Source organism: Bufo bufo, chromosome 6 (assembly GCF_905171765.1).
Source record: "Bufo bufo chromosome 6, aBufBuf1.1, whole genome shotgun sequence".
Lineage (NCBI taxonomy): Eukaryota > Metazoa > Chordata > Amphibia > Anura > Bufonidae > Bufo > Bufo bufo.
This window is the reverse complement of record NC_053394.1, coordinates 235,845,226-235,872,698: the sequence shown is the minus strand read 5'-3', so window position 1 is coordinate 235,872,698 and position 27,473 is coordinate 235,845,226. Positions and strand designations below refer to the sequence as shown.

The window sequence follows — 27,473 nt, the reverse complement described above, 5'->3', positions numbered from 1 at the left end:
TAGATGCATGTAGGAGGCAGCAAATGAATTTCGGGGGTAGTAGTCCCCTGGGGAATGCTGCCCCCAGCACCCACCATGCAGTCACCCCAGCTTCAGTCCCAAGTGCTTTTACTTTGGGACTGCAGCTGGGTGGGGTGACTGCATGGTGGATGTTGGGGGTAGTAGTCCCCTGGGGAATGCTGCCCCCAGCACCCACCGTGCAGTCACCCCAGCTTCAGTCCCAAGTGCTTTTGCTTTGGGACTGCAGCTGGCTGGGGTGACTGCATGGTGGATGTTGGGGGTAGTAGTCACATGGGGAATGCTGCCCCCAGCACCCACCGTGCAGTCACCCCAGCTTCAGTCCCAAGTGCTTTTGCTTTGGGACTGCAGCTGGCTGGGGTGACTGCATGGTGGATGTTGGGGGGTAGTAGTCCCCTGGTTAAGGTGGTACTGTTGTTTAATATTAATGTGTTAACTTTCATCTTTTTGTTCTCATTTTTCTTAGGTTATATTTTTTGGGAGACAGACCTGATCAAGAAACTTTTTAAAAAAATGTCCAGTAAGTATCATTTTTGAGTTTTTTTTTTCAATGATTCAAAATCAATTGATTAATTATTTTTAATTGTTTCAATAGGCGATTCAAGTGAGTCCGGGAACTCTCCTCCAAGGCGACGAGTTCGCTTGGAAACGGTATGTCATTTTTAAAAGTTTTATTTTACTATCCCATCCATGTCCAAAATATTATTATTTTTTTTCATTTACAGCAATCGTCAACGGAGGAGAGGTATTCCGGCCCTGCTCCGACAGCGGGAGAGGAGGAAGTCGGGGGTGGACACCATGAATCGGTAATTTAAAAAAAAAAGAAATGTATTGTGTTTTTTCTTAATTCTTAAAATTTTTGGTTATTAAAAGTTTGATATTCTTTTATTTTAGTCTAATCCTACTGTTGCCTCAAGAGGTCGTCAGCAACCACCCACAAGACGCCGGGGAGCACGCGGCGGTCGGGGACGTGTGAGTATATTGAATCTTGTTATATCATATGTGTAAAAATTATTAAATTATTTTTTTAAATTAATAAATTATTTTATCATTTTTTTTAGGGTTCAAGGGCCTTTGCCAGAACGGATGAGGAGGAATTGTATGGTTTCTATATCGACAATGATCTCCTCATCCATCTGGTGGAGGAACGCATCCCACTCTGGGACCATACCGACCGCCGCCATGCAGACCATTACCTGACCCGGAGTCTGTGGATGGAGATTTGCGGAAAAATGCTAACGGATTGGGACGACCTCAGTGAAGGCAAACAGGAAGATTGCAGTAAGTATCCTTAATTTTTTTTAATTGATTAGTTATCTGTCATGTCCAAACTGCGGCCCTCCAGCTGTTGCAAAACTTCAACTCCCAGCATGCCCTATCCAGGCATGTTGGGAGTAGTAGTTTTGCAACAGCTGTAGGGCTGCAGTTTGGTAATGCCAGTAATTTGAGAGTAATGTTTATTTTTATATTTTTCAGAGACGGCAGTCATGGTGCGATGGCGCTCAATAAGGGACCGCTATAAGAAAGATTACAACGAGGAGGTCAATCGCCAAAGTGGGTCTGGTGGAACCCGCCGGCAGCCGTTCCGCTATGCAGCTGCCCTAGGGTTTCTACGTAGAACCCTAGAGCTGCGAAGGTAAGTAAAAAAAATGCCTAAAAAAATTGTAAAATGTTGAAAACAATTTTAAAACCATGCTAATTTTTTATTTTTTTTACAGAACAACTAGCAGTACTCGGGCGCCAGAACCTCCTTGTGAAGGTCATCAAGAGGCGGCCCCTGCTGAGCTGCCACCCGCGGATCCCTCTCCACCTCGTCCAGCACCTGGTCAGGACCCAAATCGTCCTCTATTGGTGCCCTCTGGTGACTCAACAATGGCCGTTATGGCGCCAATTTTTGAGGCGTTGATGCGTCGCCAGAGGGCCGGTAGAAGCCGCCAAGCTGATTATGAAGACCTCACAAGGCTCTTGTATGAGACCTTGTGTGGTTACAGCAATAGGATTGTAGCCATGGAGGCCGAGCTGAGAAGTCTGCGGGACTGTGTGGCGCAGTTTTCTCAGCCGGGCCCGCTACAACCCTATTGGCTGTCAGTTAATCAGCTGGTGGCGGACTTCACGCCCGACCAGGTGTTGGAGTTGAGACGTAGGGTGGAGGATGCGGTGTGGGATTTGAGACACCGCACAACTTCCGTCCCCCAACCACCAACCTATCCCCCCCTCCAATTCCTATTCCCCCTCCCATTCCTATCCCCCCTCCCATTCCTATCCCCCACCACAACCTCCTCACCACTTCCAACCTCCTCACCCCTTCCAACCTCCGCAAACTCCAACCCGTCCACCTCAACCACCTCCCCATTCTACAACCCCCGAGCCTTTTCAACACTGTTCTCTCTCTCCTCCTAACTATTTTCAACAATCAACTTTCACCACTCCTTCTTCGCTGGCTCGGACAACTCCTTCACCCAATCCCCAATCCATACTCCCGCTGTCTCTCCTCCCACATCGCACATTTCAGTCTCCACCAGAACTTACGAAGGTGGAGAGGGATCAAGCCGTGCACTGCCTTCCACCCCCCAACCTCCTCCTCCAAATCCTCAATACCAGGATTTGTAATTTTTGTTGTTTGAAATTTTATATTAATATTGTTTTATTTATATATATTTTTATTTTTTTAAATTCAGTAAAATTCAGTTAAAAGTTTTTATGTGTCCTTGTGTTTTTTTTTACTTATCTAAAAATAAAGGCCTGACATGCTCTCCCACCGCTTGTGGAGCGACACTGCAACTGTCGCTCTACAGGCGGTGGTAGAGGGTGTGGTGGATAAAGGCCTGACATGCTCTCCCACCGCTTGTGGAGCGACACTGCAACTGTCGCTCTACAGGCGGTGGTAGAGGGTGTGGTGGATAAAGGCCTGACATGCTCTCACACCACTTGTGGAGCGACACTGCAACTGTCGCTCTACAGGCGGTGGTAGAGGGTGTGGTGGATAAAGGCCTGACATGCTCTCACACCGCTTGTGGAGCGACACTGCAACTGTCGCTCTACAGGCGGTGGGAGAGGGTGTGGTGGATATAGGCCTGACATGCTCTCACACCACTTGTGGAGCGACACTGCAACTGTCGCTCTACAGGCGGTGGGAGAGAGTGTGGTGGATAAAGGCCTGACATGCTCTCACACCGCTTGTGGAGCGACACTGCAACTGTCGCTCTACAGGCGGTGGGAGAGGGTGTGGTGGATAAAGGCCTGACATGCTCTCACACCGCTTGTGGAGCGACACTGCAACTGTCGCTCTACAGGCGGTGGGAGAGGGTGTGGTGGATAAAGGCCTGACATGCTCTCACACCGCTTGTGGAGCGACACTGCAACTGTCGCTCTACAGGCGGTGGTAGAGGGTGTGGTGGATAAAGGCCTGACATGCTCTCACACCGCTTGTGGAGCGACACTGCAACTGTCGCTCTACAGGCAGTGGTAGAGGGTGTGGTGGATAAAGGCCTGACATGCTCTCACACCGCTTGTGGAGCGACACTGCAACTGTCGCTCTACAGGCGTTGGGAGAGGGTGTGGTGGATAAAGGCCTGACATGCTCTCACACCGCTTGGGGAGCCAGCCAATGATAGTGGCTACTCATGCGGTGATAAGATTTTTTGTAAAAATAATATAATTTATTTAAAAAGAAACACCATACTACTATATTTGAAAAAGTTATTAAACTTTATTAATGAACAATTTTTTGGAGAAAAAAAACAGCAACAGTAAAAAATTTCAATTTAAACATTCTGGTCCTGCCACTGTAAACGTCCAGCATCTGAGCTGAAGTAGGCAGCAAATGAATCGCGCATGGCGGACACTGCCACAGTACCACGTGTTCCAAAAGTTTCAATACTAGTCATTTCGCTGTCCTTGATTATTCGCTCAATGGCGGGTTCTTTAGTCCGTATGAAATTGTGAAGAACTACCCCACACTTTACCACTTCGTCTACTGTTTCAATCTTCAACTGAATCGGTTTAGCAAAAACTCTCCATTTAGAGACAAGGATCCCAAAGGTGCACTCGACCATTCTTCGTGCCCTTGTTAACCGATAATTAAAAATGCGTTTTGTGGCATCCAATCCACGGCTGAAGTAGGGTTTAATCAGGTTTCCAGACATTTTGAAAGCTTCATCACCCACCAAGACGTATGGCAGTGGTGGACTGTCGGTTCCAGGCATAGGTTCAGGAGGTGGAAAGTCAAATTGCCGATTGTACACGCTCCGTCCCATGAAAGAGTTTTTAAAAATCATTGAATCATTGGTGCGGCCATATGCACCAATATCAACTGCCACAAACCGGTACTCAGCATCAGCGATGGCCATTAAAACAATTGAAAAATACTTTTTATAATTAAAAAATTCAGATCCGGTACCTGGTGGCTTTATAACACGGATATGTTTTCCGTCCACTGCGCCGACACAATGCGGAAATTGACACACCTCATAAAAATTTTTTTCAATTTGAAGCCATCTCTGCTGATTGGGAGTAGGTATGAACTCCTCATGCAGTTCCTCCCATAAAACTTGACACGTTTCTTTAACAATTGTTGAAATCGTTGAAATCTCAAGCCGGAAATGGTAGTGTAGCGACGTGAAACTGTCACCTGTAGCCAGAAAGCTGAAGAAAAAATAAATAAAATATTAGATTAGTAATTTGAAATACTTAAAAATTTTAGATTATTAATTTGTCAAATTTGATATGGCCTGAATCACTATAATTATCATAAATATCGTTATGAGTAAAATTTTTCTATACTTGAAAGCATCAATATATATTTACCGTAATATTTAAATACATACAGATTATTATAGCTGCAAAAAAAATATTTGTAAAAAATTTAATGAAATGTAAATACTAAACAACACATATAAATAATTAAAATTAATATATCTTCCATTATCTTACCGGATGGTCAACATGAGTCGTTCTGTAGGTGACACACTCCTGCGGAAATACGTATCCATCCTGGCCAGTCTCTGTGATACTCGGTCTAGGAGCTCATCAAAGCTAGCCATATTCATGCGAAAAAAATTATACAATTTTTCAGGATAATGACACAATTCCGGGTACAGGACTTCAAATGCTCCTTCGGTAATCCGTGCTGACGAAATTGGATGAACCCAATACAGACGAAGACGACGCCGACGTCTATCTCGCTGTTGTTTCCTCCATCTTGAAACCAAGATCAGGGCTTTGAAAGCAAACTCTTGTTCAGGCATCATCCTGGCGACAATCCTAACAGAATCTGAGCTAGTCCCTTATTAAGGTTTACTTTTTATAGACCAAAATATTTGCATATTTTATTGGTTTCTGATTAATTTTTAGTGATAGGATAAGATTCTTATAAGAAATTAATTTGCATACCGGATCCGCTCAAAAATACACGACGGATCCGCTGTTTCGACGGATCCGTACGACGGATCCGGAAAAAAAGCGTAAGCATTGCATTCAGGATTTCCGGATCCGTATCTCCGGAAAAAAAACGGAAAGACGCATCCGGAATGAAAAAATGATGCATTTTTCCGGATACGGCGTGTAATTCCGGCAAGTGGAGTACACGCCGGATCCGGACAACGCAAGTGTGAAAGAGCCCTTACTGGGACTGTTCCCAAGCAAGTGCATACAAATCAGTTGTGCATAGTTAAAGGTATAATATAATTTACATATATGATTAGTAATTAAAAAATGTGTACAAAATAATAACATATCTTTCACAAAATACAATATAAGGGTCTATTCACACGTCCTTATGTGTTTTGTGGATCCGCAAAACACGGACACCGGCAATGTGTGTTCCGCATTTTGCAGACCGCACATCGCGGGCACTCTCATAGAAAACGCCTTTTCTTGTCCCTAATTGCGGACAAGAATAGGACATGTTCTATTTTTTTGCGGAAGGGAAGTGCGGATCCAGAAGTGCGGTTGCAGACAGCACATTCCGGCCCCATTGAAAATGAATGGGTCCGCACTGTTCCGCAAAATTGCAGAACGGATGCGGACCCATTTAGCAGACGTGTGAATGGACCCTAATAGTGAGAACCATTATTTGGAATAGTGAAATAATAAATAGAAAAATAGTGAGAACCATAGATGAAAGAACATACTAATTTACTTAGGCACTTAGAACAGTGAATGTTGGTTATTACCGCTATGTGGTTATTTATACCATGCAGTATTTCCAATTTCCTGCCAGTGCTATAATGGTCTCCTGACAGGGATACATTAAATACTACTTTTACTTAACTGCATACAGGGTCATAATTCTACTTGGAGTGGGTGATTACAGTGCACGACAGGTAGACTATGTCTATTTGGAGTCTTGGTGTTCTCTGGCAAATGCCAAACGTCCTGCACGGTGTTGGGCTGTAAGCACAACCCCCACCTGTGGACGTCGGGCCCTCATATCACCCTCATGGAGTATGAGCAGACACATGCACATTTGTTGCCTGCTGGAGGTCATTTTGCAGGGCTCTGGCAGTGCTCCTCCTGTTCCTCCTTGCACAAAGGCGGAGGTAGCAGTCCTGCTGCTGGGTTGTTGCCCTCCTACGGCCTCCTCCACGTCTCCTGATGTACTGGCCTGTCTCCTGGTAGCGCCTCCATGCTCTGGATACTACGCTGACAGACACAGCAAACCTTCTTGCCACAGCTCGCATTGATGTGCCATCCTGGATAAGCTGCACTTCCTGAGCCTCTTGTGTGGGTTGTAGACTCCGTCTCATGCTACCACTAGAGTGAAAGCACCGCCAGCATTCAAAAGTGACCAAAACATCAGCCAGGAAGCATAGGAACTGAGAAGTGGTCTGTGGTCACCACCTGCAGAACCACTCCTCTATTGGGGGTGTCTTGCTAATTGCCTATAATTCCCACCTGTTGTCTATCCCATTTGCACAACAGCATGTGAAATTGATTGTCACTCAGTGTTTTTTCCTAAGTGGACAGTTTGATTTCACAGAAGTGTGATTGACTTGGAGTTACATTGTGTTGTTTAAGTGTTCCCTTTATTTTTTTGAGCAGTGTATATATATTAGGCAGCTTACCCGACAATTTCCTTACAGGGGTTTTTCCACTAACAATACATATTCCCTATCTACAGGTTAGAGGATATCTGATTGCTGGGGGTCTGATTGCTGGGATCCACAGGGATCACGAAAACAGAGGTCCCAAACTACCCCTTGAGAATCGTGCGGCGGGTACGCCTGTGTAACCACTGATCTGTTCACATCTATGCGACTGCTTAAGATTGCGTGGCCCAATGATTGGACGCTTAAGGCAGGTTTGCACGTCCCGATGTTATAGCCGATTGTTGGGAAGGAAGGGTTCCTTCCCGACAGTTGGCTGCTTGTTCAGTGAAGGAGATCACTGCATTTACATGGAGCGATCTCCTTCACAGTATGAGGACAAGGCATGGCTATTGCGATCCCTTGTCCCCATACAGAACCATTGTTTCTGGGCAGCAGATCACTGTTTAGATCGCACAATCTGCTGCCCAGAAACAATAATTGGTGTGCCTGCACGAACTACAGGATCTCCTGATGAATTAGTGTTTCCCTTGTGCATCGGGTGATCATCGGCACATTTAGAGTCTGGAACGAGCATTTGCAATAATCTTCCCAAAAATCGTGCAGTCTAAATCCATCTTTATGCTTTATCCTGTGGATAAACCCCTTAACTTGCATAGACAAAAATGGAAGGAAAAAAGTTATGACTTTCAAAGCCACATGTACTAAAAAAAAATGTGTCTGCTTAGGCAGGGGGGTAAATAGCCCAGTATTGAACTGGCTAACTTCTTCCTCAAGCATTTCTTCAGTAGTGATGAGCGGCAGGGGCTATATTCAAATTCGCAATATTTCACGAATATTTGGGCGAATATTCGTCATATATTCGCGAATTCACAAATTCGAGATCATTTTTTTGATTGCGAAAAATCGGCACTGTACGGTAATATGCGCATAATGCGCGTGAAATACAGGCGTGGATCACTTTTGCTACATTTTCCAAGCTGCTAGAAGTTTCCTGAGACTGGAGAAAATGGTTGGCACAGCAGAACATTAAAAATGGCTTTATATACAGTTAGAGTGCTCCAGTATATTCACGATTGCGCTAATCGGCACTAAGGATGCGAATGTTTTGGCGCAATACGTGAAACATCACATTTTAGCAGGTCTGCATGTATGTATGGACAGCAGAACCTATCACACTACCCAACACACTGCACTGCAACAGCTACACTATATCTGGATATACAGCAATACATTATATCAGCAATACATTGGAAGAACAAAAAGGACACTAAAAAAGAGAGTGTCGGAACACATTGCGAATATACGCAAGGGATATGAGAAGCATACGGTCTCTAGGCATTTTAAAACTCATCACAATCAAGATCCGAGTACACTACGATATGTGGCCCTAGAAAGAATACAACCCAATTGGAGGGGAGGGAACCACATTATGCATATGTCCCGGGTAGAGTCAAAAAGGATTTTTGAATTTGGCTCGTTGGTTCCGAAAGGTCTCAACGCAGAATTAGAAGTATTCGGCTTTCTATAGGTTGCCTGGGACCGATGAGACATCGGGGTTAGCTGTTTTTAATCCAGCTCCCTGATCTCCCCTTGCTCCCAGGCACCACTATATCTACATTCAGCGAGAAACAACATTTCAGCTGAATAAACATATGAAGAAAGATGTGCAAAAATATATGATAAGTTTCTGTTGAATTACTATAAGAATATTGTCTGTTGAACAACTATGCGAACCTTGGGTTGTAGGTTAGGGATTCTTATATATATAATAATTGAAAGGGTATATGAATTTTCTCCATTAAAATGTATGAGAACAAAAAAACGCATAGGAAATGCATGTGTGCATTGAGACCTATTATGGTGTCACTATGAAGGAATTATGCTAATACTAACTTGGTCATTATAAGTATGTTTGCGATTGTGGACATTTGGCGAAAAATACATAAAGGATATATATATAGTTTGTGTGATATGTAATAATATTTGATATTTCGACATTTGTCTGTTTTTATGCTTGTCTCCATTTTAGAATCCATTTCATGTTTTATTTAGTTCTTTAACCTGATCTCAGGTTTTGTCAATTATTCTAATTATTTTAATTGTGTACCCTATAAAATGTTTGGAAAAGCGCAGTCTGGTAGCTACTGAGGAAGAGGCAGGTAGCCTCGAAACGCGTCTAGCGGACTACGCAAATTTCCACATCTAGTACTGGTCCGGACCCTAAGTACAAAAGATTCCGTGGACAAAGAAAATTATTCTTTGAAACAGCTATCTGCCAACATAACCTTTTGTTGCAGTATAGGACCTGGACCCATGCTATGCCAAATTATCACTATGGTATAAGGACCTGTGCAGCACGTGATTGGGCGTTTGCACCAGCTGATCTGATCATATGACTCATCCACACAGGATCACCTGATCAAACGTACGCCCTCCGAGCTGAGCACTTCTAACTAACTCAGCGTTTAGCGTCCAGCGCTTTGGTGACCGCATCCCTCACCGTTACGTGACCACTCACCCTGAGCACGTCTTCCAAGCTGCACGCTTTCCTTTTTACCTACTCAACATCCAGCGTCCAAAGTCCAGCGCCTTGGTGACCACATTCCTTCACCGCTCCGTGCAAGTAGACCATTTATCAACATCATTGGTACTACTGAGTGGTAAGAGTCTCATGGAGACGATTCTATTTGGCAACCACTGACAGGTGGACTATATTTATTTTTGCCACATTCTATTTCAGGAGACATTATCTCAGGAGACTATATTACAGTCTGATATTCACTCAGAGTGCGGTCTCAATTTGTGACATTGCGTTTATTTGTTTTATTTACTGTTTTATTGTATTGAGTGTTTTATATATATTGGCCTTTTTAAAATATAATATTTTATAATTGAATAAATTTCCACTATTATTCCAGAAGGTGGTGTGCCTGCTCTTCTTTGCTTATATATCTCTATTTTTAACTGAGTGAGTGACCCATTAAGCAGTGAACCCACCGTTATCCGTTCATCAGAGTGTTGAGCCTCCCTATTTTGTTACTTTTACTATATCAGGATATAACCTACACTGACTATCTCCCACTAACTATCTGTATTATATATATATATATATATATATATATATTGTGAGACAGTGACAGGTCTCATTCAGGTTAGAGGCAAGGAAGGGGTGGATAGTGTGGTCCACACCCCTGTTCCACCACAGGTGAGAGAAGCTGGAGGTAATCAGCCTGGCATAAGGCACCTCCCAGAGTGTCAGAAAGGGGGTAGTGTGTTACCTGTGGACAGAGGCCTGGAGGCTCTGTCTGTGTGGTCTCAGCTGGGCAAGGCTGAGGGACCACAAGGCTGGGAGATAGCCTGGAGTTGGGGGACGCAGCGAAGCCTGGGAGGGTCTCAGGGCCATAGTCAGGCAGACTACTGAGCCCCAATCCCCCACAAGAAATACTGAACTGGAGACAGTGGGCGTACTGTGCTCTGTACAGCCAGGAGGCTGTGGGACATTGGCTGACAAAGCCGCATGAGTTCACAGGGTGTGAACTGGGACCTAGGTGAGTCAGGAAACTTAATGTTTAGTTAGAGCCTGGACGGGCGAGTGTTTATTATTTTGTCATTTTATTGTTGCTGGTGTTGAACAATAAATGCACTGTTTGGACCTGAAACCTGGTGTCCTAAAGGTGTATCTGTGAGAATGACCCCCGGTGAAGAGCTAACCCCCCACAATATATATATATATATATATATATAAGCTATCTAACTATCTATCTAATGTAGTGTGGAAAACACAGAGCACAGCAATGACACTGCTCTCTCTCTCTCTCGCTCAGAACTTTAAAAAAATGTAGAAAATGGCTGCTGGGGAGGTTCTTATACAGGAAAGGGTAGGCAACTTTCCTATTGGTTGCTAGGGATGTTGCTAAGCTCAGACAAAGATATTGCAGCCTTCTCATTGGCCCACAAGCAAGAAGGGAGGTTACTGATGAAAACAAATCTAGAATATTCTAAATTACGAATATACCGTATATCACTATATTATAAATATTCGCGAATTCTCAAAGTAATGATGTTTGTGAATAATATTCACGATTCGAATATTCGCGCCCACCACTATTCTTCAGTAGTGGCTTCAACTGTAATATGCTTAGAACCTACTAAAATTTAATTTAAATAAAGAAGGAATAAAGCAGCAAACCATGGGCAGTGTCAAAATATTCAGCCACAGCTGAAAGCATACAAACACTCAGAACTCAACAATGTATTTTTTGCCAGAGGCGAGCCCTTGACTAGCTGGGTGGAATTTTCCAGTATGAACAGATCAGCCTGCAGGGAATAGAAAACAATGCTGCTCAAAAATTAATTCCGCCACTTGTTGATTTTCGAATTGTGACAACTATGCCATGATCTACTAACGTCACGACCAATGGGTCATTCTGCCGTAGGGCACAAGGAGGGGCATCATTCTTCACATAAAAACACATCACTGATAACTCTGCCTAACAGTTTCCTTTATATGCTGCCTGGTTCTGACATATCACATTCAAGTGACTCAGACTTTAAAGATGTCTTTCTTAAATAAGGGAGTTAATTTAAACACAAGCAACCTCGGTAAGCAATGATTACTTATCTACCAATAACTACTTAACAGTTTTGTCAGAGTTTAGAGAAACCACTTATGGTTGAAGCCGTCATGAGATATTTTGGTTCCGTCATACTGTGACTGCTATTTACTTTGAAATATTAACATTTTTGCCAAGTTTGCTAAAATTCTAAGCCTAGGTTTTCACAGTGATTCTCAAGACAATCTGGAATTATTATCAAGTACTTTGAAAGCTATTGAAGTTTATATATTGTTATGATAAATAGATGTACATGTAGGTAAATTGTATTTTGCTATAACTGATATATATATATGCACATGTATGTAAAGTTTCTTTTTGTCCATATACATTAATGTTCTAGAATCCAAACAGTCTAATCCAGGGGTATACAGTCCAGGGTCCATAGTGCCACAAGTAGCCCAGAATGCCATTCCGTGCAGCCACCAACCATCTAGATACAAAAAAGCATGTCTGTGTGTGCCTACTCACATGTAGTTTCCATGTCAAAGAGGGGTAACGCACAGCTGAGGAGCAGGTACAGACATAGTACTAATGGTGCACTGTGTATCCACCTTTGGGACCTTCATATATCAGGGGAATGGGGGTCCAATAACCCCTATAAGTTAGAGGTGGACTCCTCCATTATAGTTGTGAAATGCTAAGTAGTTACCACAACACCCATACTCTACGAACGAAAGGACCACATGCATGCATGGTCTCCTAACTCTCTGGTATGTTTATTGTGGAGAAGGGGACCATCATTATCCCAATAGGTGGGTGTAGTGGAAGTAGAATATGCACCTTTCAGACATTTAGGACATATACCTTTGATATGCCATAAATGTCTCAGATGGTAACAAACCTTTAAGTTTCCATCACTAAACTATTTTTGATCACTAAAGGCCCTATTTATATTACTGTATTGTCAGCCGAACCCGAAGAGATAGGTAAGTTTGGCCAACAACCTAATGTATGTGGGGAACTGCAACAGATAATGTTGGAGGAGACAAAGACAATTTTTTGCCCAATTCTTCTGTTTTCTCAGGATATAAGCCGTTGACAGAAGTGTTTGACAGCAATTTTCTCCTCTCTTCCCATTGAATTCATGGCCATTCGGCTGACAGCTACTGAATGCGTAGAAACAGCTTAAACAGGTTGTGCTACAAAAATATTCTAAATTTTTCAAACCAGCACCTGGATCTAAGTACTTTTGTAAGCCACTCTAAGGGTATATCCACATGGGATGTCATTTGCAACAGAAAGAATGTACAGCAGAAACCACTAGAAAAAGTATGTTTTACATAAGAATTTTGTGTGGATTTAACCCAGATTTCACACTGTACTGCAAAATGTGAAATCCACAGATACAATCCACCATAAGAACTGGCATGCTAGTGCTACAGATTTAACATCCACACCACAGGTCAATTACTGTGCAAATACTGCATGTGTTTCTTCTATAACATGTAGATGAGATTTTGTAAAGTGTCATCCACTTTACTGCTATTATAAACCCTGTGTGTTGTCTGCCTGTAATTCTGCAGTAGAAAATCCACAGCGTATCCATACCATATCGACATAAATTTAATTCAATTTCCATACATTAAATATTTTTTACATTTGTCAAAGAGTTTAATAAATCATTACATGTAGCAAGGAATTAAAAACTTTGTAGACCCATCCTTTAAGCAGCTTTTTACCATGTTTTTTTTATAATTTAGTAATTTTCTTGAGTTAATGGAGGGTGCATTGTAAGTTGAATATAATCAGAATACATTTTCAGTTTCTGAGTTTAAACCAGAGTGCCTCCAGTCACTGACAGCTGCAGATCTCTTGAAAATGGTTAGCAATTAAAAGTCTGATGAGTATCAGTTGATTGACGAAAGTTTATCAGAAAGCTGAATTATGCATACAAGGTCATCAATTTCATCAAGCACATTCAGCATACATGCACTGTCAGCAAAATTTATAGCAAGAAAGAATGTCTTGTTGCTAATGTTGCACTGAAACACTGAAAACCATAAATCACTGGGTAAACATCCAGCTAAAAATAAAGTGGTTGACCCATTCTTGAAATAAAGGCAGATGATCGCTATGGGTCTGGCTTCTGAAACCCCTAGTGATCAGCTGCTAACACTGGGGCCACTTGTGGCCAGACATCCCTCCAGTGGCTACTACAAAAGAAGTGTACTATTACCTGGCAGTCATTTAAATGGATATGTTGGGTCAGCCAGAGAAAAAAACTTTGGCTCATAGATGGTGGTCACGAGCTGGAGGAACCCCTTATTATGTCCATTCGGAAAAGGGGGGTTCTCTAAGAGAGACAACTCATTAAATTCATTTTTCTTCACCTTAGGCCTGAATTAAGACATACAATTTTTGGGAGATTTTTGATGGAGGTTACATTGTAGCTAATCGGTAGGTCCAAAAGGAGAGAAAAGTGTAAAAGGAATGATACTTAGTTTATTTTTCTACATCAAAAGCCTTTTCCAATAACTGCATTTGTCGATCACACTTATGACTACATGGATATAGTTTTTTTGGCGGCTAGTAAATTCAGTTTGTTTTTCCCTGTGAATCATGAGTCCACTACTGACCTAAATGAGATAGACAGAAACCTAAGTATTTAATATTAGACGTCTGATGTCTTAGATCCTAAAGCTGTAATATAAACTTCACGGATCACCATGACACTAAACTGTACTGTGCCTGGGAGCTGGAGATAACTGTCTGTTTTAGGGTGTGCCCTGAGAATTCATGTTTTTTCATTTTGACTAATGCCTTTTCATCAAGTTGAACCACACCTTCAATCTGGTTGAATGGTGTTTGAAGCTCACGGTCCTTCTACACATACCATGCACAAAAAATACAATCCCCGCACCACACCCAGCAGTGTTCTGGTTACCCATGCTTCACTGAAAGAAACTGGTTTAACAAATAATCATTGTTGATGTTTCATTATGCATGATGTTGATGTTTTCCTTTTTATGTCTTTCCACCTTTGTCAATCTATAAAAGTCAAATAATTGTACTGTGTTGGGTATTAAATAACATTTGAACTTGCGGGTCACGTCTATGTAATTACCTGAAAGGGTATATAAAATAAATACAACACACATGGAAACAACATTTTACTCAGTTTGAATATGTGGCAGCCACTGAATGCAGTATAGACATATATGTGCACCAGCAACATGCTGCCAACTTATAAACAGAATCTAAGAAAGTTAAAAGCAGATACCATAAGCCTGATTGATTTTATTACAGTGCAGCAAGGAAAAGAGGCGGCCCAGGACTCAGCCAACCAGTGTGTGCAGGAAGGTCAGAAAATTGCTCAAGAAGGTAGGCACTCTCTGTACAATATCCAAATTCATCCAACATGGAAAGCATGAATTGCACCATGCACGTGACCTACCATTATCAGGGGAGAGTTGGGAGGCCCTCATACATATTAGATGGTCAGCTGCTCCCACCAATATCTGTTGCTTCAGCCGATATCCATCTAATCTGTATGACCGGCTTCACTGTAAACAAAAAAACAAACACAATAAAGAGCATTGGGTATAAAATGTAAAAATGCTGACATATTAAAAAGGGAAGATAGCTGAAAACTAAAGCCAGACCTATGCAGCAGAGAGCCGTAGGCCATACCCGACTCTTCACACTCAAACATACACTTACAGATCATGTATATTACAAAAAGTACTGGGCATGTTGAAAATCCTACATGACTAATCTTTCCTGCCCTGATAGCAGATGTGGCTGGTTGAACATATACTTACTAGAACATGTGCCAATGGAGATAACTAAAAATTGTAGTTAGCCACTTAGCAATTCTTTTTCATTTCTCAAATTCATCATACTTAGGAATCCTAATAAAAAAATTAATTTAAGCTACTTAGTAATCATTTCTATTTTATTCCAACACCAGTTGTAGACAAAGGATGCCAAGTTGCTAAGGATGCTGGAGGGAAGGCAGTCGATCAACTGAAAGGTGGAATCAAAAATAAGTGAAGACCTGACCAGATGACTGTCAATGTATCCAAATATATTCTCTTTAATAATGATTACTTATATAAATTTTAACAAATCAAATCTATTATGTCCCAATAACAAAATGCAATAAAAGATTGTTGGATAACTGAAACAGTTTTTTGTGTGTGGATGGGTGGCAAGGTGATCTATAGACCCTAACAGCAGCAGGATGCTCACTTGATAAAAAGGCAAAAGTGCAATAACTTAAGGCGTCTTTTGTGCGTCCCTGTCGTGATGATGTCAGTGAGAAAACAGTGATTCATCCGTGTTGATGTCTGTGAAGGGTTCGTTGTTTGTGTGCTAGTTTTTTTACCCTCCGTGTGTCATCCATATTCCACATGCACTGCTAGACTGAAAAGGGGGATTTCCAGAGCATCTCCTACCAATGGTTACGGAAAACCACTGTTAGAGCACAGATGCCATCCATGTTCTATCAGTGGTTTTCATGGACCCATAGACTTCAATAGGCGTGTTTAGTCTGCATTAGAGATGAGCGAACCCGAACTGTATAGTTCGGGTTCGTACCGAATTTTGGGGTGTTCGTGACACGGACCCGAACCCGAACATTTACGTAAAAGTCCGGGTTCGGTTTCGGTGTTCGGCGGTTTCTTGGCACTTTGTGAAAGGCTGCAAAGCAGCCAATCAACAAGCGTCATACTACTTGCCCCAAGAGGCCATCACAGCCATGCCTACTATTGGCATGGCTGTGATTGGCCAGTGCAGCATGTGACCCAGCCTTTATTTAAGCTGGAGTCACGTAGCGCCGCACGTCACTCTGCTCTGATCAGTGTAGGGATAGGATGCAGCTGCTGCTGTTAGGGCCAGATTAGGCAGGGATTTACTCATCAAAAACACTTAATGAAGTGATCGATCTACAGCTGTGTATCATTCAACTTCTGCTAGTTAATTGCTCATTGTTTTTAGGCTGCCCAGAGCGTTTTTCTGTCACTTTTTTCTGGGGTGATCGGCGGCCATTTTGTGTCTTGTGGTGCGCCAGCACAAGCTGCCACCAAGTCCATTTAACCATCAAAAGTGTGTTTTTTTTTGCTATATCCTACATCAGGGGCTTGGCTGTGCTTGCTATTTTATTGAGGGGTGAAATACAATTGCCAAAATAGCAGTACCCTAAATCTGGTGTTTCAGCTGTGGCTAGCCAATTATAATACTGTCTGCTGTCTGGCAAAGGATATATTTTTTTCTGGGGTGAAATTCAATTCCCAAAATAGCAATACCCTAAATCTGTGGTTTCTGCTGTAGCAGGCCAAGTTTGAATCTATCCATAAAAGGGTATATTACATTGAAGGTGCAAATTCAAGTGCGGATAGGGTCATCCTCAATAACTTCACACGCTACCGTGCATCTCCAAGTGTAATTCTGTCCGTAAAGAAATACCTGTCATCCAGGGCCTAAATACTAGGCCTACAATTTATATTCAGCTAAATCTGTGGTTACTGCTGTGGCTGGTCAAGTTATTTAGTGTCCGTCAAATCACAGTTTTTGTTCTGGGTTGAAATTCAATTCCCAAATTAGCAATTCCCTAAATCAGTGGTTTCTGCTGTAGCAGGCCAAGTTTAAATCTATCCATAAAAGGGTATAGTACATTGAAGGTGCTGATAGGGTCATCCTCAATAACTTCACACGCTACAGTGCATCTCCAAGTGTAATTCTGTCCGTAAAGGGATACCTGTCATTCAGGGCCTAAATACTAGGCCTACAATTTATATTCAGCTAAATCTGTGGTTACTGCTGTGCCTGTATTAGTGTAATACAGTACCTAAATAGATAGCCAGATAGTGTTAGGTGCCTGTAAAAAAAGGCCTGAATTTGAATTCAATACATTGGGCCAAATTTTTTTTTTTCTTATTGTGGGGAACGGTAACAATGAGGAAAACATCTAGTAAGGGACGTGGACGCGGACATGGTCGTGGTGGTGTTAGTGGACCCTCTGGTGCTGGGAGAGGACGTGGCCGTTCTGCCACAGCCACACGTCCTAGTGTACCAACTTCCTCAGGTCCCAGTAGACGCCAGAATTTACAGCGATATTTGGTGGGGCCCAATGCCGTTCTAAGGATGGTAAGGCCTGAGCAGGTACAGACATTAGTCTATTGGGTGGCCGACAGTGGATCCAGGATGTTCACATTATCTCCCACCCAGTCTTCTGCAGAAAGCGCACAGATGGCGCCTGAAAACCAAGCCAATCAGTCTGTCACATCACCCCCATGCATATCAGCCAATCAGTCTGTCACATCACCCCCATGCATATCAGGGAAACTGTCTGAGCCTCAACTTATGCAGCAGTCTCTTATGCTATTTGAAGACTCTGCTGGCAGGGTTTCCCAAGGGCATCGACCTAGCCCTTCCCCAGCGGTGGAAGACATAGAATGCACTGACGCACAACCACTTATGTTTCCTGATGATGAGGACATGGGAATACCACCTCAGCACAACTCTGATGATGATGAAACACAGGTGCCAACTGCTGCGTCTTTCTGCAGTGTGCAGACTGAACAGGAGGTCAGGGAGGAATACTGGGTAGGGGACGATGAGGTCCTAGACCCCACACGGAATGAAGGTCGTGCCACTGACTTTCAGACTTCGGAGGAAGAGGCAGTGGTGAGATCGAGCCAACAACGTAGCAAAAGAAGGAGCAGTGGGCAAAAACAGAACACCAGCCGCCAAGAGAGTACGCCTGCTACTGGCCACCGCCACCTGGGACCGAGCACCCCAAAGGCAGCTTCAAGGAGTTCCCTGGCATGGCAGTTCTTCAAACAATGTGCTGATGACACGACCCGAGTGGTTTGCACGCTGTGCCATCAGAGCCTGAAACGAGGCATTAACGTTCTGAACCTTAGCACAACCTGCATGACCAGGCATCTGCATGCAAAGCATGAACTGCAGTGGAGTAAACACCTTAAAAACAAGGAACTCACTCAGGCTCCCCCTGCTACCTCTTCTGCTGCTGCCGCCTCCGCCTCTTCCTCCGCCTCTGGAGGAACGTTGGCACCTGCCGCCCAGCAAACAGAGGATGTACCACCAACACCACCACCTCCGTCACCAAGCATCTCCACCATGTCACACGGCAACGTTCAGCTCTCCATCTCACAAACATTTGGGAGAAAGCGTAAATTCCCACCTAGCCACCCTAGATCCCTGGCCCTGAATGCCAGCATTTCTAAACTTTTGGCCTATGAAATGCTGTCATTCAGGCTGGTGGACACAGACAGCTTCAATTAGCTCATGTCGCTTGCTGTCCCACAGTATGTTGTTACCAGCCGCCACTACTTCTCCAAGAGAGCCGTGTCTTCCCTGCACAACCAAGTATCCGATAAATATAAAATAATCAGCAGGCACTCACCATCTGTATTTCACACATATATAACACATTTATTGTTATTTAAAATTTTAAATAACAAAATGAATAAAAATATTAAAAAATAAAATAAAATGGATAACAATATATCTTAATTATGCACACAGTATAGAAAGTTAATAACCATATATCAATATATAATGGATAAATGTGGTAGAGTCAATTTGTAAAAAATCGATTAAATATTCAGATAAAAAGATCGAATATTCAAAAGATTGAATAGTCAGATAAAAAAAATCGGATAAGTGGTCGAATAAAAATCAGATAAATAGCAGAGAAGTGTCCTTAGAATCCTTCATATATAATTTTCGGATATTATATGAATATAATTTCGAAAATTCGCTAAGTGTACTTGTCTTCTTATTCTTATGGGTAATCCAACATAATCCAGTGTTAAATTAGTTGCAGAATGTTCATAATATATTATAATTGCTCTAGTTTCAGTCGATCATTTTTCATACATTTCCTTGATTTATACCATGAAAGATCTGATATTCACAGTAGAGCACTGCAGCTATATGGTTTATCAGTGGGTGATTTTCGAATTAATAGTTCAATATAAATAGTCTTGTTATAAAATTCGATTGTGCTTGCTGTGGAGGCGTCCCTCTCACAGTTAAGCTACTCACCCAAGTCTAGAGCGCTTGTCTATGTGATGTGTTGATTTCGTTCAGCTGTCAGCGTCTCACATGGCATTGAATGGAAAAAAGATGAAGTTGTTGGAAATCTTGTATGATCCTTACTTTTTCGATTCTTTAATCTTTAATCCTGCAGGATGATTTGGTCTGTAGTTTGGTTCCTTTAGTCCGCCAGACGCGTTTCGAGGTGACCTCACCTCTTCCTCAGCGGCTTAAGAATGGCCGCTGCTCGCCTGTCTGCGCTACAGCGTAACTTCGGCCTTCCCGCTCGCCGCGTTATATGCGACGTGCCCACCATGCTGGACAGACTGTGCGAGCAGCAGCAGGCCATAGTGGAGTTTCAGCTGCAGCACGCACAGGTCAGTCGCACTGCGGAACAGCAGCACTTCACCACCAATGACTGGGCCTCCATGCGAGACCTGTGTGCCCTGTTGCGCTGTTTCGAGTACTCCACCAACATGGCCAGTGGCGATGACGCCGTTATCAGCGTTACAATACCACTTCTATGTCTCCTTGAGAAAACACTTAGGGCAATGATGGGATGATGGAAGAGGAGGTGGCCCAGGAGAAGGAGGAAGAGGGGTCTTTTTAGCACTTTCAGGCCAGTCTCTTAGAAGTGACTCAGAGGGAGGTTTTTTGCCATAGCAGAGGCCAGGTACAAATGTGGCCAGACAGGGCCCACTACTGGAGGACGAGGAGGATGAGGAGGAGGTGGAGGAGGAGGATGAAGCATGTTCACAGCGGGGTGGCACCCAACGCAGCTCGGGCCCATCACTGGTGCGTGGCTGGGGGGAAACACAGGACGATGACGATACGCCTCCCACAGAGGACAGCTTGTCCTTACCTCTGGGCAGCCTGCCACACATGAGAGACTATATGCTGCAGTGCCTGCGCAAGGACAGCAGAGTTGCCCACATTTTAATGTGTTCGGACTACTGGGTTGCCACCCTGCTGGATCCCCAATACAAAGACAATGTGCCCACCTTACTTCCTGCACTCGAGCGTGATAGGAAGATGTGCGAGTACAAGCGCACGTTGGTAGACGCGCTACTGAGAGCATTCCCAAATATCACAGGGGAACAAGGGGAAGCCCAAGGCGAAGGCAGAGGAGGAGCAAGAGGTCGTTAACGCAGCTGTGTCTCCAATGGCCAGCTCCTCTGAGGGCAGGGTTAGCATGGCAGAGATGTGGAAAAGTTTTGTCACCACGCCACAGCTAACTGCACCACCACCTGATACGGAACGTGTTAGCAGGAGGCAGCATTTCATTAACATGGTGGAACAGTAAGTGTGCACACCCCTCCACGTACTGACTGATGGTTCGGCCCTATTCAACTTCTGGGTCTCCAAATTGTCCACGTGGCCAGAGCTAGCCTTTTATGCCTTGGAGGTGCTGGCCTGCCCGGCGGCCAGCGTTTTGTCTGAACGTGTATTCAGCACGGCAGGGGGCGTCATTACAGACAAACACAGCCGCCTGTCCACAGCCAATGTGGACAAGCTGACGTTCATAAAAATGAACCAGGCATGGATCCCACGGGACCTGTCCATCCCTTGTGCAGATTAGACATTTATAACTGCATCCCCTTAACAATATATTCTCCAGGGCACTTCATTTAATCCTCTTTTTTTTATTTTACCATTATATTGCGGGGCAACCCAAAGTTGAATGAACCTCTCCTTCGTCTGGGTGCCGGAGCCTAAATATCTGACAGTGGCCTGTTCCAGTGGTGGGTGACATGAAGCCTGATTCTCTGCAATGGGACCTCTCTCCTCTGTCTGGGTGCCGGGGCCTAAATATCTGAAAGTGGCCTGTTCCAGTGGTGGGTGACATGAAGCCTGATTCTCTGCAATGGGACCTCTCTCCTCTGTCTGGGTACCGGGGCCTAAATATCTGACAGTGGCCTGTTCCAGTGGTGGGTGACATGAAGCCTGATTCTCTGCAATGGGACCTCTCTCCTCTGTCTGGGTGCCGGGGCCTAAATATCTGACAGTGGCCTGTTCCAGTGGTGGGTGACATGAAGCCTGATTCTCTGCAATGGGACCTCTCTCCTCTGTCTGGGTGCCGGGGCCTAAATATCTGACAGTGGCCTGTTCCAGTGGTGGGTGACATGAAGCCTGATTCTCTGCAATGCGACCTCTCTCCTCTGTCTGGGTGCCGGGACCTAAATATCTGACAGTGGCCTGTTCCAGTGGTGGGTGACATGAAGCCTGATTCTCTGCAATGGGACCTCTCTCCTCTGTCTGGGTGCCGGCGCCTAAATATCTGACAGTGGCCTGTTCCAGTGGTGGGTGACATGAAGCCTGATTCTCTGCAATGGGACCTCTCTCCTCTGTCTGGGTGCCGGGGCCTAAATATCTGACAGTGGCCTGTTACAGTGGTGGTGCAATCATAGGAGATAGGGGAACATCCAAAAATAGAAAAGGGGAGTGCCGGCCCACGGTATATAATGCACAATGTACCAAGAAAGAAAAAGAATACCGAAACAGGAGCCGCACATCTACAAAATTACAAATTTATTAAGGCAACAGACACAGCATAAAAAGAATTAAAATCGTTGTATACAACAGGTCTGGGCCATGTGAGCCGTGTATCGGCACATGCCCATCTGAGTCACCACAAATTCATATATAAACCCCCACATCCATCAGCATATAGTGATATAAAGTGCATGGAATCCATCAACAATAAATAAGAATCAAATACTTATCATAAAAATGGCATGATGGGGGGTGTGTGGCGGTCAGAAGAAAAGCCCAACGAGTATCGCCAGACTTGCTGGCTTCCTCAGGAGTGCCTGTTACAGTGGTGGGTGACATGAAGCCTTATTCTCTGCTATGGGACCTCTCTCCTCTGTCTGGGTGCCGGGGCCTAAATATCTGACAGTGGCCTGTTCCAGTGGTGGGTGATATGAAGCCTGATTCTCTGCAATGGGATCTCTCTCCTCTGTCTGGGTGCCGGGGCCTAAATATCTGACAGTGGCCTGTTCCAGTGGTGGGTGACATGAAACCTGATTCTCTGCTATAGGACCTCTCTCCTCTGTCTGGGTGCCGGGGCCAAAATATCTGACAGTGGCCTCTTCCAGTGGTGGGTGACATGAAGCCTGATTCTCTGCTATGGGACCTCTCTCCAATTGATATTGGTTAATTTTTATTTTTATTTTTATTCATTTCCCTATCCACATTTGTTTGCAGGGGATTTACCTACATTTTGCTGCCTTATGCAGCCCTCTAGCCCTTTCCTGGGCTATTTTACAGCCTTTTTAGTGCCGAAAAGTTCGGGTTCGGGGCGAAGTTCGGGTCGAGTTCGGATCCCGAACCCGAACATTTTCGGGAAGTTCGGACAAACTTCTCGAACCCGAACATCCAGGTGTTCGCTCAACTCTAGTCTGCATCACAGACCAAAGTAGTGCAAAAACACATTAAAATCAATGGATACTTGTGCTGTCCATGGAGAAGACAAAAGTGCACATCTGTGATTTAGGCCTCATGCACACGACCGTATTTTTTCAAAGTCCGCAAAACTCGGTTCCGTTGGTCCGTGACCGTTTTTTCGTCCGTGGGTCTTCCGTGATTTTTGGAGGATCCACGGACATGAAAAAAAAGTCGTTTTGGTGTCCGCCTGGCCGTGCGGAGCCAAACGGATCCGTCCTGACTTACAATGCAAGTCAATGTGGACGGATCCGTTTGACGTTGACACAATATGGTGCAATTGCAAACGGATCCGTCCCCCATTGACTTTCAATGTAAAGTCAGGAGTTAATATACCATAGGATCAGAGTTTTCTCCAATCCGATGGTATATTTTAACTTGAAGCGTCCCCATCACCATGGGAACGCTTCTATGTTAGAATATACCATCGTATTTGAGTTAGATCGTGAAACTCAGATCCGACAGTATATTCTAACACAAAGGCGTTCCCATGGTGATGGGGACGCTTCAAGTTAGAATATACTGAGAACTGTGTACATGACTGCCCCCTGCTGCCTGGCAGCACCCGATCTCTTACAGGGGGCTGTGATCCGCACAATTAACCCCTCAGGTGCTGCACCTGAAGGGGTTAATTTTGCATATCATAGCCCCCTATAAGAGATCAGGGGCTGCCAGGCAGCAGGGGGCAGACCCCCCTCCCTCCCCAGTTTTAATTTCATTGGTGGCCAGTGCGGCCCCCCCGCCCCCTCCCTCCCTCTATTGTATTATTTTCATTGGTGGCACAGTGTGCGCCCCCCCCTCCCTCCCTCTATTGTATTATTTTCATTGGTGGCACAGTGTGCGGCCCCCCTCCCTCCCTCTATTGTATTATTTTCATTGGTGGCCAGTGTGCGCCCCCCCGGCCCCCCCTCTATTGTATTAATATCATTGGTGGCCAGTGTGCGGCCTCCCCTCTCCCCCCCCTATCATTGGTTGCAGTCGAGAGTTAGAAGCATTATACTTACCTGCTGAGCTCCTCCTACTGGTAAGTGACAGGTCTGTGCGGCGCATTGCTTAATGATCTGTCACTTACCAGTAGGAGGAGCTCCCGGCCGGTCACAGACAGCGCAGCAGGTAAGTATGATGCTTCTAATATTGCTAAGTAACCATGGCAACCAGGTCTGCAGTAGCGTCCTGGTTGCCATGGTTACCGATCGGAGCCCCAGCGATTAAACTGGGTCTCCGATCGGAACTCTCCACTGCCACCAATGATCAGGGAGGGGGGGAGATGGGAGGCCGCACACTGGCCACCAATGATAATACAATAGAGGGGGGGGGGGGGGCGGGGGGGCTGCACACTGTGCCACCAATGAAAATAATACAATAGAGGGAGGGAGGGGGGGGGCCGCACTGGCCACCAATGAAATTCAAACTGGGGAGGGAGGGGGGTCTGCCCCCTGCTGCCTGGCAGCCCCTGATCTCTTATAGGGGTCTATGATATGCACAATTAACCCCTTAAGGTGCAGCACCTGAGGGGTTAATTGTGCGGATCACAGCCCCCTGTAAGAGATCGGGTGCTGCCAGGCAGCAGGGGGCAGTCATGTACACAGTTCGTAGTATATTCTAACTAGAAGCGTCCCTATAACTATGGGAACGCCTCTGTGTTAGAATATACTGTCGGATTTGAGTTTTCACGAAACACAGATCACGGATGCGGCTGCAAAACGGTGCCTTTTCCGATTTTTCCACGGACCCATTGAAAGTCAATCGGTCCGCAAAAAAAAAAAGGGAAAAGGCACAACGGACACGGATGCACACCATGGTCGTGTGCATGAGGCCTTACTGACATGTGAAAGAGGCCTAGCAGGAATCATTAATGATTAATTAATATACCTTTTCATTCTTTTATTTGCCTTTCACCCATGTCTGCTAAGGTATGAGGTACCGCTCTGAAGAACATTTTCATACTTAATAAGTTGTTGTAAATCAGATTAATAGAAATATATCCCCGTCCTGTGTCCTGTTAACACTTATCCTCATACAGATATAAAGAGCTTGCTGAAAAACACAGAAAGAAGGCAATAATATTAAGTCAACATCAATATGTACTCATGAGCAAGTTATCTGAGGGTGCACATAAGTTGAAATGGAGAAGCTGAAAATGAAATAAACGTATAGCAATTAAACAAATAACAGCAGCTATAAAAGGGGTAAGGAGCATTTTCAACAATGTCCTGGCTTTTTGGAAAGTCAAATATGCGATATAATGGACAAATAAATTGCATTTGTAAAATTTAAGACTGTGATGACAGCTTGTATTAGCATAATAACGGTCTAAGCCATTAGTCTCACACACACAAAGTGTAATTTGCCATTCCTAGGCACTGTTCAAAGGATCAAAAGAACTAACTGGAAATGGAGCTTTAAAGACCAATTCTGCCACAGTACATGAATATACATAGTATACACAATAAAAGCAGCATAACCTACAGGTGATGTTTTCTTTAGTGTTTTCGCTAAATATTTGTGATATATTCTTTAATTCGTGACTTCGTTATATTCGTGCATTTTTTTTTTATCATGAGAAGTCGTCATTGAAATATTCGGGTTTGCATGCGCATATATGGGAGTGGCTTAGTCTTGCGAGCGTTTTCAAACATTCGGTTCAGAAGTAGTCTGGAAAAAATGGTCAGAAGTAATTTTACAGACGTCGAGTTAGATCTCCTGATCACTGTAAATAATTCAACATTACAGCACTGTATTACATATCACATGCTTGTTATTTAAGTGTATTTATATGCAGATAAAGTGTTCCCTAAATATTTGTGATATTGAAAATTATTACTAATATTTTTTGCAATACATACAAATTCACATTATATCTTGAGTAGATATTAATGATTTGGGGCAATAAGTATTGTTGTGACTCACAACAATACTTAATATCTACTTAAACAAAATAAAATGTGAATTTGTATGTATTTCAAAAAATATTAGCAATCATTTTCGATATCACGAATAATTAGGAACACTTTATCTGACATCACACCACTATGTCTGTAGCATGTATGTATGTATGGATAGCAGACAAATATCTCTCATATGCACATTGCACATCCATTTTCCTGCCTCACACTATGTTTTGCATCTGATCAATGGTAAGTAAAGTTGATGTGCTGGTCCAAATTATAGAAGTAGTACAGGCCTGGAGAGAAATGACACTGACACACACAGGTGGGAGTCAACGCATATCTCTGGTTTATTACGGAACAGCAGACAGTCTATATGTTAACAGGAAATGTAGAACAGGAAAATGCGGGGGAGGCAGTGTGGCGTATATCTTTACTATTTGCTATAAGCTATGTAATTTCTGTCACATCTGTGTGCGAGAGTAGGTTCACCCCCCCCCCCCCCCCTTCCAGGTGGGTGAAGCTGTTACTTTCTGTTTCTTTGAAGCTGCTTGCTTGAGCTGAATGGAAACCGTCTTGAGGCACATAATAAAGCAGAAAGCAAGATTCTTATTAAAGGCATTGGCTGGGTGCCAGGCCACCATTTTAACTACAGTATAGTTCTCAAAAAGCAAGTATCCATATTGTATCAATAGTCTATAACAGTCCCCCCTTGGAGACTTGATTGTAGCCTTTTCCTTGCCTAGTAAATCCCCTGGGCATACCATTCGTATCCTCTTCACCCGCAGTGGCGACAACCTACCCCTTCTAGGTAGGCTCCCGGTTGCTCGGACTTGTGATTATACCCTGGGATTCATCTAACCCTATCTCTGCACGGCATCATAGCGAGGAAGGGGAACCGTGTTAAATGGCGTATCCTTTTGTTCTTCCTCACCGTAGAGAAGCATGATAGGTTGCTCATCAGTTTTCTTTATTCTTTTTAAAAGACGGGTCACACAAGTAAGAACAGGCTTAATTACCATGTATATCACCAATAGTATTAGGGCTACCTGTAATATTACTTGGACAATTCCCATGAGCCAACCCCCAATAACTTTAAACCAGTTGGCGGGGTTAAGGAAGGAGAAGGTATCAGACCACCATGTATCTTTATCAGCTTTATGTGCGTCCAGCCATTTATCCCTTAAATCCGCCATTTTCTCTAGACCCATCTTAACTTGCAAATTACCCTGCGGGTCTATGAAATGGCGGCCAGTGGGTCCCACAACCTGGCACATACTTCCATCTTTAGCTGTAACATAGTCTAAAACTAATGTGTGTTGGTTGGTGACAATGATCAACTGGTTTTGCACAATGTTCGAGGTATTCATAAGTCTCATCACTTCCCATATTTGATCATCTAGATAATCAGTTGTCACCACCAAATGATCCCACATCTGCACTATCATGGGATA

General features: G+C 43.8%; 2 long non-coding RNA genes across 2 annotated transcripts; both read left to right on the top strand.

The window, feature by feature from the left end:
* The first annotated feature begins 613 nt into the window (after positions 1–613).
* Positions 614–957, top strand: LOC121005280. Its single transcript, XR_005779902.1, has 3 exons — positions 614–669; positions 744–824; positions 913–957. It is a non-coding gene; the product is annotated as an uncharacterized LOC121005280 (long non-coding RNA).
* Positions 958–11,525: 10,568 nt separating this feature from the next.
* On the top strand, positions 11,526–15,809 carry LOC121003854. Its single transcript, XR_005779613.1, has 3 exons — positions 11,526–11,669; positions 14,930–15,004; positions 15,594–15,809. It is a non-coding gene; the product is annotated as an uncharacterized LOC121003854 (long non-coding RNA).
* Positions 15,810–27,473: the final 11,664 nt, after the last annotated feature.